Raw genomic sequence first — 12,332 nt, 5'->3', positions numbered from 1 at the left:
AATCGTCAATAATTGTTGTAAATCATGTTTTTGTGCCACAATGAATCCTTTAACTGTATCAGAAAGACTATCATCAGTGGGGATGTTTGCTAATAATATGTTAGATTCATGTTAAGACTTTTTAATTTTTGGAAAAAAACATCAAAAATTAGGACTAATTTGGAGGCCCACTTGCATTGACTCTGAGGAACCACAAAGGGTCCCGGACCCCCTGTTGAAGATCACTGCTTTAAAGTAACTTTAATGTTGAGTTTATATAAAAAAGAAGTGCATCCCTAGATAAAACAAATTGAATAAGGCATACTCTGAAATACTCAAAATTGCATATCAGATAAGCTTGTACAGTCAAAATACATGACAAAATAGATGTTTCCTGTATATACTCAGAATAGATAATCTGATTGTTTACTGCTTGTTTGTGTACCTTCTAGTGACATAGAGTTTTCTACATCTCTCATTTAACATAAGTGTGTATATCGAATGTGCAAAGTGTAAGCCTGCAATCAAATCACAGGAGAGGAAAATGAGTGGTTAAAGTTCCTTTCCTTCCTTTCCTAACATTAGAGTGATAGTAACTTACAGCTATTATCAAAGTTTTGTATCATGACTCTTTTTGTTCTAAAATCCACTTTCTCTGTTGATTTTATGGCTTTTATGAAATGTGCTCAGAATGTTGTAATGACTGTATGTTTTTTTTAATTCTTTTGTTAAAAAATCTGATGTATACACAGTAGTTGTACAGAGCTTTTATGATTGATGCAATATTTAATGAGAGATTACTTTTGCTGTAGTTTGTCAACGTGTCTATCAAATGCAATCAAATCGCCTATACGAACAAGGCCTATAGCAGACGGGAAGCACAGAGACAGCAAAAATGAAATAAATGTTACATGAGTCAAACTCCTTGTGTGTAACACATCTGATATATTAAGCTCAGGTCATATTATCACATGGTTATAAGCTTTGTAAGAATGTATAACACTGAGACGTTATTGTCACATTAATGTTTTTTTTTTTAAAGGAATATTTGCAGAGAGTTAGATGAGAAGATTGATATAATGGTATCAATCTTCTCATCTAACTTATTAGCAAAAAATCTAAATATTCAAAAATCAAATATTCCATTAAACATTCTATAAAACATGAATTACATGTTCATTTAGGCACGATTTTATTGTTTAAGTGTCTTTAACAACAATGTTAACAAAGAATGTTATGTGATCTCTTCGTAAAATATACTTTGCATAATTTTTTATTAACTGAAAGTTACTATATCTTGCTACTACGTGTTACACTTGAGAATTAAATTCAGTCCGTGCATCATAGCATGAGCTGTTTAGCAGTTTTTGTATCTTGTGGCATTGCTACATTGTGCTAGCCTTGTGTTAATAGCAGTTTTGTGCAAGACAACATTAAATTCTTTACCGAGACTTTGTGTACGCTCTGTTACCACTTTTAGGTTTTATTCTCTACTTGCATCTAGCGATGCCTCATAGACTCCGGGGACTTTGAAAAATGGCTCAGATGTTGAGTATCAAACTGTATGTTATCTTTGTCATATATAGTTTGATACACAGCACAATAAGCCGTTTTCTTCACATGACATCATCTGTAGAGTGACTCAAGATTGCCTGAAATTCCCTCCTGGTCTAATCTTTAACAATGCAATAATGTCTTAAATAGCTTTAATTTTAATGTATTCATTTTAATTTGTGGATTTATTATTAATTAACTGTTTGATTTTGCTCGGCATTTACCACCTAAAGTCAAACGGTGCCCCCGGACTACAAAAAAAAAAGAATTGTTTAGCTGAATTTGTAAGATTCTAATAAGAAATTCTCTTTCTCTCAACAAAGCCAACAAGTCCTTCAACCAATTCGACTACATAGGTAGTTTGTTCCCTCTAACACGACCCACAGGAGCGTTTCCAAAATTAGTGGCCCTACCGGCAGCAGCAGATCAACGCGTCCTCATACCCACATGTAACGTCGTAGTTTTAAACATGTGATTAACATGGTTATACGCTCACAGTTTGGTTAGATTTAGGCACCAAAATGACTTGTTTGGCTTAGGAAAAGATCGTAGTTTGGGTTAAAATAAGTACATTTATAACGTTACTTAATGTCCGTTAGTACAGTAAGTACATGACGTAATGACACACGTGATGTAGAGTGACGGGCTTTGTTGACCAAATGTTCGTAATCTCATGTTTCAAATATTAATCCGGAGCACTCTGATCTGTCTCCTCTGCTGGCTGTGACTATCATTGTCCTCATTTCTTCAAACACAGATCAACGTTGATACTGTAAAAAGTTTCTTCAGCCATCCTCATGGGTCCGTGTACTTCGTGGCCAACGGATTTTCGTTTTGAAAGGAAAAAAACAAAAACGAAAAACGGCCAGTTTCCCAATTACCATTAGTAAATAGGAAAACAAAAAACGGAAAACAACCCATTATTCGTTTTTTGTTTTGATATTAAAAAACGGAAAACGAAAAACAATCTCGTTATCCGATTTTCTTTGATGTATTTGTAGATGGAACTCGGAAATTAAAATACGTGTGTATAAGTCGTATTCCTTAATTTTGCATTGGTATTTTTTTCGTGACCCGGAAGTTACTTCCACCACGCCAAGATCCGCCCTTCAATAGCATTTATTGGCCAGTACCGCCTGTAAGATCCGTTCTGTGCATGCGGATAATTACGTAGTCCCTGTGCGATTTGTAAAAATAGACTGTATATAAGTAACATGTGTCAACACTTTACGACCAAACATTACAACTTTTTTATTAAATCTTTTTTTATTAAATCTTTATTATACAATAGTCATAGCTACAAACATTCGAAACTTGTCACTGATCCAAAACAGTGTAGCGACATTGTTGTTGTGTTGTTTACGTTAATGTTTTTACCTAATACTTCGTCTTGACTAATAACCATAGACTGTCTATTATTAATGCGATGAAGTGTAAACGTACATAAGTGTCCTTTTGAAGATGGGATGACAGCTCTCCCAGCCACCACTGCTGTATACCACTATAGTAGCTACATGCTAACGGCAGTAAACACTATAGTAGCTACATGCTAACGGTCATCTTAGCTGGCAATGTTGTTAAATCCTCCCCAATTCCGGGTCACATTCCTGCTGAAACATGTCCGATTGTGTAGTGTTTGGTTCAGAAGCCTTTATCTGTGATTTTTGACGTTAGAAAGTGCTGCTTCGTTCCACTACAATCTAACGTTAGCATACTCATAGCTAACTATTGTAGCTGCATGCTAACGCGACATAGCGGAGCATATAGCTAGCTATTTACGTATGTAGCAGGACTTTGTACCGTAAAAATCACCAATAAAGGCTTCTAAACCAAATACTAAACAAATACAAATACAGTAAAGTGACCGGAATTAGGGGTGAAATGTCCAGCATTGAGCTACATAATAGTTTGCTAGGAGTTAGCTGGTCTCTCACAGAGGTCTCATTTGTAGCCCTGTTTTTACCTGATACTTTCATAAAAGTACAAACACATGAAGTGAGAGGTATACACATGCTTAAACTTTATTTAAAACATGGTTAACCTGAAGCAGGACGGAGTCATGACCGGTTCAGCAAAATGCGGCAAATGCGGAAGTGCCTTAAACCTGCATTCTATCTGAATTCCAGCAGAGGGCGACACGTGCGGTTGCAAAAAGGAGGTCCGTTTCTATAGAAGTCTATGGCGAAATGACCCACTTCTCACTTGATTTATTACCTCAGTAAACATTTCAATTAAGAGTTTATATTCTCAATCGCTAGTTTTAAGTCTTCTGCAACACAGAATGATGGTCATTTTTTGAATTATGGTCTCGTTGATTTTAAAATCGGCGATAAAGCGGGGGATGTTTTAGGGCGTGGCTATGATGTGATTGACAGTTCGTGGCCTGTCAATCATGACAGAGGTTGGTTTAGCAAAGCTTATCCATGGCACGTAAACTTCACTTTGGGGGTTGACCAGCTTTCGTCTTCGTGACTGTGACACTTGGTCGCCTAATAATGTCTTGTTCAACGTTCGGTTGTACGACAAGACACTCAAAGGAGTCGGCAGTTCAGTTTTTCCGGTAAGTAACGTTACATTTTGTTTTAATACCGTTTTTCGTTAGCCAACGTTAGCATCCCAATGAATATCAGTTAGCTAGCTAGATTGCACCTTGCTAACCAAGCTAGCGGGCTGACTAATAACGTTATGCAGACCAGACCGTATAAACGGATTAAAATTAATATATTTAACGTTACAGTCGTATACAGTAGGTATGCACAACGGTCTCGCCGGTAATCTGTTTTTAACCATATGTGATGTTATTGCTAATCGATGCACATGTAATGGTAATGTTAGCTTAAAGTCAAAGCCTGATATAGCTAACGTTATAGTGCAAATTCATATAAACCCTATTCGTACGGGATCAGAATCATTTTGGGACCGCGTGTGATTTAGAAAGTACCCCCTCACATCTGAGTTTTGTGTGGAGCATTCGCACGGGACAAGCGGAGACTGCTTTTACTTGAATATACTGAAATACATGTACCCCGCCCGAGAGTTGGGCAACGTTACCCGGAGGTGCCCGAAGGACAGGCACAGACACCCACACAGCATCACCGTCACCCTCACCTCGGACAAAGCCGCGCTGGAGCGCGTCGACGGACGGGGCAGTAGGCCAGAATATCCGTTTTTGCAATAAAATGTCGCACATGAAAAAATATATATATTATTGTAAAGTTACATAAGTGTTCTATCTTGAAAAATCTTCAGTTCTGCAGCCAAATGTATTGTATAAAGCACCAGGTTCAATATTCTTTTCTCAAAATCTAAATACATTATTTCAGACTGTTAATGTACCTAACAAGCATGCTGCAGGAGTTATTAACCACTGTTGCTGATGCTGTTACACTGAGGTCTTTCTTCCACTTACTGTAGTTGTGTCTGCTAATCTATTTGAAGACCTTCTGTCAGCACATTAGTCTGTTTTAAGTCACATACATGTTGCAATCTATATTTATAAATTCTGTTTATTACTAAAATGTACATATCACTAAAAATGTGTTGCGTACAATACACATTGTCTAAGATAAATTTGACATGTAGGAGTAGGTTTACTTAATACTGCATGTCCTCAACTGAAGCATGCCTTCATGTACAAGCGCATATATTAATATAAATCATTGTGATCTACCATGCCTTAACTACATGTTTGTCTTTACAAAGGTATCCACACTGAAAACTGAATGACCAGAGCCTACAGAAGGAAGACCTGGTGTATAGAGCAGCGTATTTGGTGCCATTCATCTGGTTGTGGAAAACAGATTGCATTGACCACATCCGAAGTTCTCAAATGTGTTCTGATTATAACGATGCCAGAAAATCATTTTTGGTTCAGCTTCTTCTGCTGAAAGGACAGACCAACTTTTAGCACTTTAGCAGTCACTGGTATTTAGAGGTTCAAAATGTGAGTCCTGTAATAGATGTGTCCTCTTGTGGTACTGTTAGGCCTGCTGCTCCTAGGTAGCTTCTCTGTCTCTCCTCCCTCCCTCCCTCCCTCTCTCTGTCTGTCTCTCCTCCCTCCCTCTCTGTCTGTCTCTCCTCCCTCCCTCTCTGTCTGTCTCTTATTGCAGGAGTGGAGTCTAGAGGGTGGGAGTCTGGGTTCCAGCTGCCTCTCATCTACCACAATCAACCAACAATTTGTGATAATACTTTTGTTATAATGAATTTGCAATAACCCTACACATATTAAACAGCACCTAGTGCATTTTCAATTACCTACTAAACACTTGACTATGTATGTCAAAATAAATGTCTATAAATTAATCTAAAAGGATTTTGGTGAAGTGTTTTCATGGTGATTAAAATTGACAAGTACATAAAGACACACAAGAAAAGCACAAACTACATTTTCCTGATCCTTCTTTGTCAACATTCAAATATGGTAACATTTGAGAAATCATATTTTTGTTGATTAAAGCCAAAATAGACACTTTTAATCAATTACAAATTCTATCAAATTACCAATGTCTTCTTGTATGACTACAATATTGTGTATGTTCCTATAGTTGCTTCAGATAAACAAATGTAGCTTTAGAAAGACCTTTATTTCACATTGAAATGGGCATTAACTACAAAAACTACATAAACCACAAACAACACTGGCAATATTTTTAAGATTATGTTAGGGGTTAAATTGATGAATTAAATAATGTAGTTCACCTTTTACAATCCGGTGTACATTCCACACATAAAACACTGCTGTGGGTCAAGGTAAGACATGTCTGCATATGAAAAAAAAAGGGTAGTTGAATCACTAGTGTCACATTGTTAATTACAGTAGAAATGGTTGACATTACAAACCACAATATAAAAATATAGCTTAACATATAAAGCTTAAAGCACTTGTGCAGCACTCTGTTCAGTCAAGTCCAAATGCCTGGGTAAAGAAATAAAAGCTGCCTTTACAATTACAGTGAGCATAGTGTGACAGTCTTTTGGTTGTCTGTAATGCACAGTGGAAAAAGAAAAGAAAACCCTGCGAGCCTTGTTGATCTTCCCCGGATTGTTAACAGCCCTCCACCTGCATCTCTGGGTGATGCCAGAGAAGATGGACTTCCTTCTGAGGTATCGGGTGGGTGCACATGCCATCGTGGCTCTCCACACTCCTATTTCTGAAAGAAAGAGTCATCAATTTGAATTTGAGCCCCTCATAGTTAAATATATATGCACACTAGCATGTAACTGTACTTCATTAATTATCGGGGGAGAATACAGATGAATCAACAACAGTCTATTGTTCTTTAGTGTAACTTTAATTTAGTTAAATGATCTTATTTCTGCTAACGTTAGCTCTTAAAAGCATGTAAAGGCTAATTGTGCCAACCATAGACTGATGGAGCAAACAGTAGCAAGACATTATCGGTGCATTATGGTTGTTACAGTTAACCAAACGTTCTAAGAAACTTGGTTATACATCTGCTAATACTTAGTGTTAGATAATGATAAGCATTAACAATCCCCGTTTTGCATTTCGCTGACACTACGTTTAAATTAGGACAACGTAAACTTCCATTTGCAGAAAATTAACGTTAGCATTTTTTACCAGTGGCTAGCTAACGTTACAGACAATTTACATGGTAACTTCAGATACATTTACTTTACAATGTGACTCATCTTATATGTAATATAACTATTGGACAAAGATATATTTAAAACCTAGCGAAGCTATATCTTACCTCGAATTATGTATGCTAGCTTTCAGCAACAGTTGCATCCAGATTGCCAGTGAACGTGTGTAAGGTAACGTAGAGTGTAAGCAGCGTTGCCAACTCCAAAAAAAACAGTCAGACACCGCCCAATAGTCTATGGCTCCTCCCTCACTCCTCCCTCTCGTCTAAAAACGTCACATCCGCAACCAGGATGGCTGCGCCCATAAACGCAAACTCGACGACGGATAGCTGATCTCCACAAACCAATGGGTGACGTCACACATGCTCTGTCCATTAATATATACAGTCTATGCTTAAAACACCAAAGCAAGGCTTCTAGCTCAGGCTAGCTAGCGTTAGCAAATTACCTTCAAAGTTGCAAAGAAATGACGAAACGTAAAATTTGAAGTCTTTATTTAATTTGCTACATGGTGTTGTACTGGATGGCCAGACGACGCTCCGTATATCATTAACATATACTTTAGGCAACTCCAGCAAACACCTTGTAAACTTCATCTCTGTCATCATAACGGTCTACTGTCACTGTCTAATGTTTTCTTCCGGTAACCAGGAATGTCCAAACATCCTTACGCCAATGCGTGCATAGAGCTGTGAAGTTTGCCGGTGTTCGCGGAAGCATAGAACTGATCAGGCAGTGCACAGAACGGATTTTACAGGCGGTACGGAAAAAGGAATACGATTTATACACACATTTTAATTTCCGAGTTCCATCTACAATTACATCAAAGACAATCGGATAACGAGATTGTTATTCGTTTTCCGATTTTTAATATCAAAACAAAAAACGAATAATGGGTTGTTTTCCGTTTTTTGTTTTCCTATTTACTAATGGTAATTGGGAAACTGGCCGTTTTTCGTTTTTGTTTTTTTCCTTTCAAAACGAAAATCCGTTGGCCACCAAGTACACGGACCCTCATGACGACCTTTTATAGAGGTAACAGACAGACGAGACATCGGCTCGGAGAAAGGCCCCAGTTGTGGTAATTTTCCATAACAAACAATGTGGTATTATTAATAGTGCTCCCATGTGTATGGCTATACATGCCTGGATATCTGTGTGTGTGTGTGTATGTTTGTGTGTGTGTGTGTGTGTGTGTGTGTGTGTGTGTGTGTGTATGTGAGGTAGAAAGGATGGTTTTGGAAACACATGACTTCTTATTATACAGTCTTTTGATTTAACATGTGCTCCAGACATACGTAATGGTACAATATCATAATATGAAGATCTCAGGCTTGATAATGAGAAATAAAGTAATGTTCTTACTGTGTGGGAAAATCTCCTAGTTTGGTTAAGGATTATTAAACAAATATCCAGCAGCAGTCCAGTTTTCAGGCATAGGTGATCGTTCGTTGAGGGTGCCACGAACCAGAGGAGTGCCAAAAAGAAGTAAAACCATTTTGTAATTATTGTAAACAGACTACTTTTAAAAGACGGAAAGGAAACTTAGATAATGTTAATATCATGAATGCAGACACACAAATAACATGATTATGACTCATAACTGGGACACCAGTGTGCATTTAAGTTTTCACAGACTCTCAATAGCAATATGTGATGTTAAAAAAATTCACTCAGGTTTGTGGGAAACTGAGGTGTATGTATTGTTTTATAATAAATTATGTTATATTATATAATACATTTTAAAGACTTAATGAGCTGTAACTAGCAGTTAATATATAAAAAAAAAAAACATGACTATAACTCCTCCTGTGGAGGCTGGTGTATAAACAGATAATGAAAAAAGTCATTATAGTTGCAAATAAAGTGTTACCACTTTATTCTTTTCTATAAGCCAGAGGTGTTTTTTTTTTTACAGCCTGGCAACCCGAAAGTTCTTATTGTTAAAGCTTCAAACTAATCTATAAAGTAGTAGTAAATTATTCATATCATAATGTTTCCATTCTCATATAAGCAGAGCTACTCCAGGTATCCCCTGGTAACTGAAGTACCCCTGGCTGGTGACCGCTGGCCTGAAACGGCCCTTTTCAGAGCATGTGTAACTATCTGTCACAGTGCACGATGATGTGTTGTTTTCTGTTAGTTGTCAAGTATCAGAAGCATGACAGCCTTGTAGATAAGATAAAGGGGAAAGTCCATGACCACAGTGCCTTTCATAACAGCACCAAACTATCTTTATTTGGCAGGCAAAGGAAATGGTGTGATGATAAGACCTGATTCTCGTGTTGATGAAGTTTCCTGTAAATTCCATGTATGCTTATCTGTTCAGTCTACCATTAAAATTTTTAAATTTTAGACTGTTAGATTTAGCAGGAAAGCATAATCTCTCACTCATATGCAACAAAGTGAGAAAAAATATGCATTGAAACATGTAAAGAATGTATATTTTATTCTTCTTTGTTCTGTAAGGCAAGATTTTTAAAGTGCACAAGATTAATACCCAGGGTCAGCTGAAAGATGATGGTTAGTGTAATGTCCTAAACATGCTTTAACACATGAGGGGGATAACCAGGTCCAGGCCCCCTGCCAAGTTTGGGTCTGCCCCCCTTAGATGGGTTCATGTCCCATCCTGAAAGCACCTGTGGCGTCCTTTATACTCGGACAATAGCAGGACATCCATCAGTGGAGAGCCAGCTGCAGCAGATTGTCAAGAGATTATTAATGTAAAGGGGTTGAAGAAGGTCAGTAAAGTAGGTGAAAGGGGGATAAAAAATGAGTGAGACGGACACTCACTGTCAAATCTGACATAGGTCATGGTTCTAACACTTGATGTGTCGGTCAGTTGTCAGTCGTCGGTTGGCAATTAGTTGAATTAACATGAAGGTTTGTACAGACATTCATGGCCCCAGAGGATGAATACTAATGCCTTGGTGATCCTCTTATCTTTTTTTATGTTCTCTAGGGCCACCAACTATTGGATGTATTGACTTTGACTTTTTCACAGATAATCCTGGTGCCCAGAGGATGAATCGTAATGACTTTGGTGGTCTACTAAGGATTATAAATTAGACAAAATTGGATCCACTCTGAAGAGACTTTAGGTAAATATAACGATAGTTACGTATTGTAACTCCAGATTCTATGAGTATAGGCATAGCCCTCTAAGAGCTGTTCCTATTGGGTTTATACCTCGTGCATGTGCAGTCGTGAAGATTTCTTTCGCGCCTTAGTGCCCAGCACGGGCCTCTCTTACATCTGCAGTTACTGTATATTACAGATGTGTGACCAGAGATCTGCTCCCAACATCAGCATTTTTCTTCAGCCAATGTTAGTGAAGCAGGTAGCCTGGATCTTAGAGGGCTACAATACGTAACTATCGTTCTATTTCGTATAGGCTTCGCCCTCTAAGAGCTGTTGCTATTGGGTTAAGGGCGAAGCTGATGTAGTCAATGCCACCTGTGATACCAAAAAAACCACAAGCAGATAGCATAGACTAGTTCCTCTTCCATTTCACAATGTACAGGTTTTTGTATGTAGGAAGGCTGTTATACCTCTGAAGAGGAACGTGGGTGCTGATAGCGCTCTCGTAGAGTGTGCCCGGATGCCCTGAGGGGGTTCCACTCCCTCCGTGCTATAGGCTTGGGTGATAGCTTTACACAGCTGGTGAGACAGCCGCTGCTTTGAAAGAGCCGCACCTTGGGAGCGTTCTCTGTAGTGAACGAACAGCTGCTTTGTTTGTCTGATGTCTGCTGTGCGTAAAACATAGTGAGATAACGCGCGCACTGGACAGGGAGAACATCCTTGACCGAAAAGAGTTTATTAAAACTTTCGGCGTAAATGCAGGAGTTGGCTGTAAAGTAGTCGCGCTCCCATCCCATCTAATGGAGAGGCAGGACGGTGAAACCGACAGCGTGCATAAATCACCTCTTAGCGAAAGTAAAGGCGAGGAGGAGCACTGTCTTCAGTGACAGCTTGCTGAAAGACTTGTGCTAGAGGCTCGAAAGGAGGATTCCCCAGGGCTTGGAGCACCAGGGTTAAATCCCATTGAGGTGTGAGAGAATGCACAACAGGTTTCTGTCGTCTGACCCCCTTCAAAAAATGTGTGTAATATATGTAACTTTCAGTTTGTGTTGATTGCAGCAGCCCCTTTGGACATAAGCGGTGGTGTTTTTACCACACCTGCTGTCGTAAAGGTCTTTTCTTTACAGTGCTGTATTACCCACTGTATTACTTAGTTAGTGTTACCGGGAGGTCATATAGTTGTGATTAGGGGTGGAACGGTACACTGAAATCACGGTTCGGTTCATACCTCGGTTCAGACATCACGGTTCGGTACAATGGAGGGAAAAGCATAACAAAAATGCAAAAGGCAATTTTTTTTATTGTGCATGTCTCTCCCCTGAGCTAGCTGCAACAGCCTGAAGCGTATAAAGTAAGATGTAAACAGTAAACAATAGGCTAGACTCCATCTGGAACTTGTAAACAAAATAAGACAATCAGCTAGTAGTGTGATATGGGAGACAAGCGCTGCTCTCATGTGAATGCACAGAGCAGGGGTGTTAAAAGAGCAGAGAGTTGGCGAATTGTGGCGTTAGCTTCACACGCTAACAGCGGAGCTAGCAGCAAACAGCGAAGCTAACGGCGGAGCTAACAGCTAACGGCGGAGCTAAAAGCGGAGCTAACAGCGGAGCAAATGGGCCTGGAAGCCATTTGTGGTCGAGGCAAGAAGGGATACAGCTACAGTACATCCGTGTTTGGTTGTATATGGAAGGGACTACTTTGCTTCGTGGACCAGAGTGATAGAGAAAGACATGGCTCTGGTGTGGACTCACTGCCACTGGACCGACTTGACATGTAGGCGGAGCTTGGGAGCTTCAGAGCTAAGGCGGGGCTACAGATTAGGTGTCCCTAAGAAACACGTATGTAACACTAGTTCCACATTACATTAATTCATTTGCACGCGAGTTTTATTTATTTTTATACCGTGTATTCTCTGTGTAAATTCATGTACCGAACCGAGACGCCCGTACCGTTTCGGTTCAATACGAATACATGTACCGTTCCACCCTTAGTTGCGATGAATGTCTTGCACAGACAGAACATCATTCATTTACAATAAGAGAATACGTTACAGACGCATTGTTGCATTTCATGTGTAGCATATGGTAACTTAGACTACTTTGGATGTATCG

The sequence above is a fragment of the Sander lucioperca genome, chromosome 12, assembly GCF_008315115.2.
Source record: "Sander lucioperca isolate FBNREF2018 chromosome 12, SLUC_FBN_1.2, whole genome shotgun sequence".
In the NCBI taxonomy this organism is placed as follows: Eukaryota; Metazoa; Chordata; class Actinopteri; order Perciformes; family Percidae; genus Sander; species Sander lucioperca.
Note: the sequence above shows the minus strand (reverse complement) of the source record.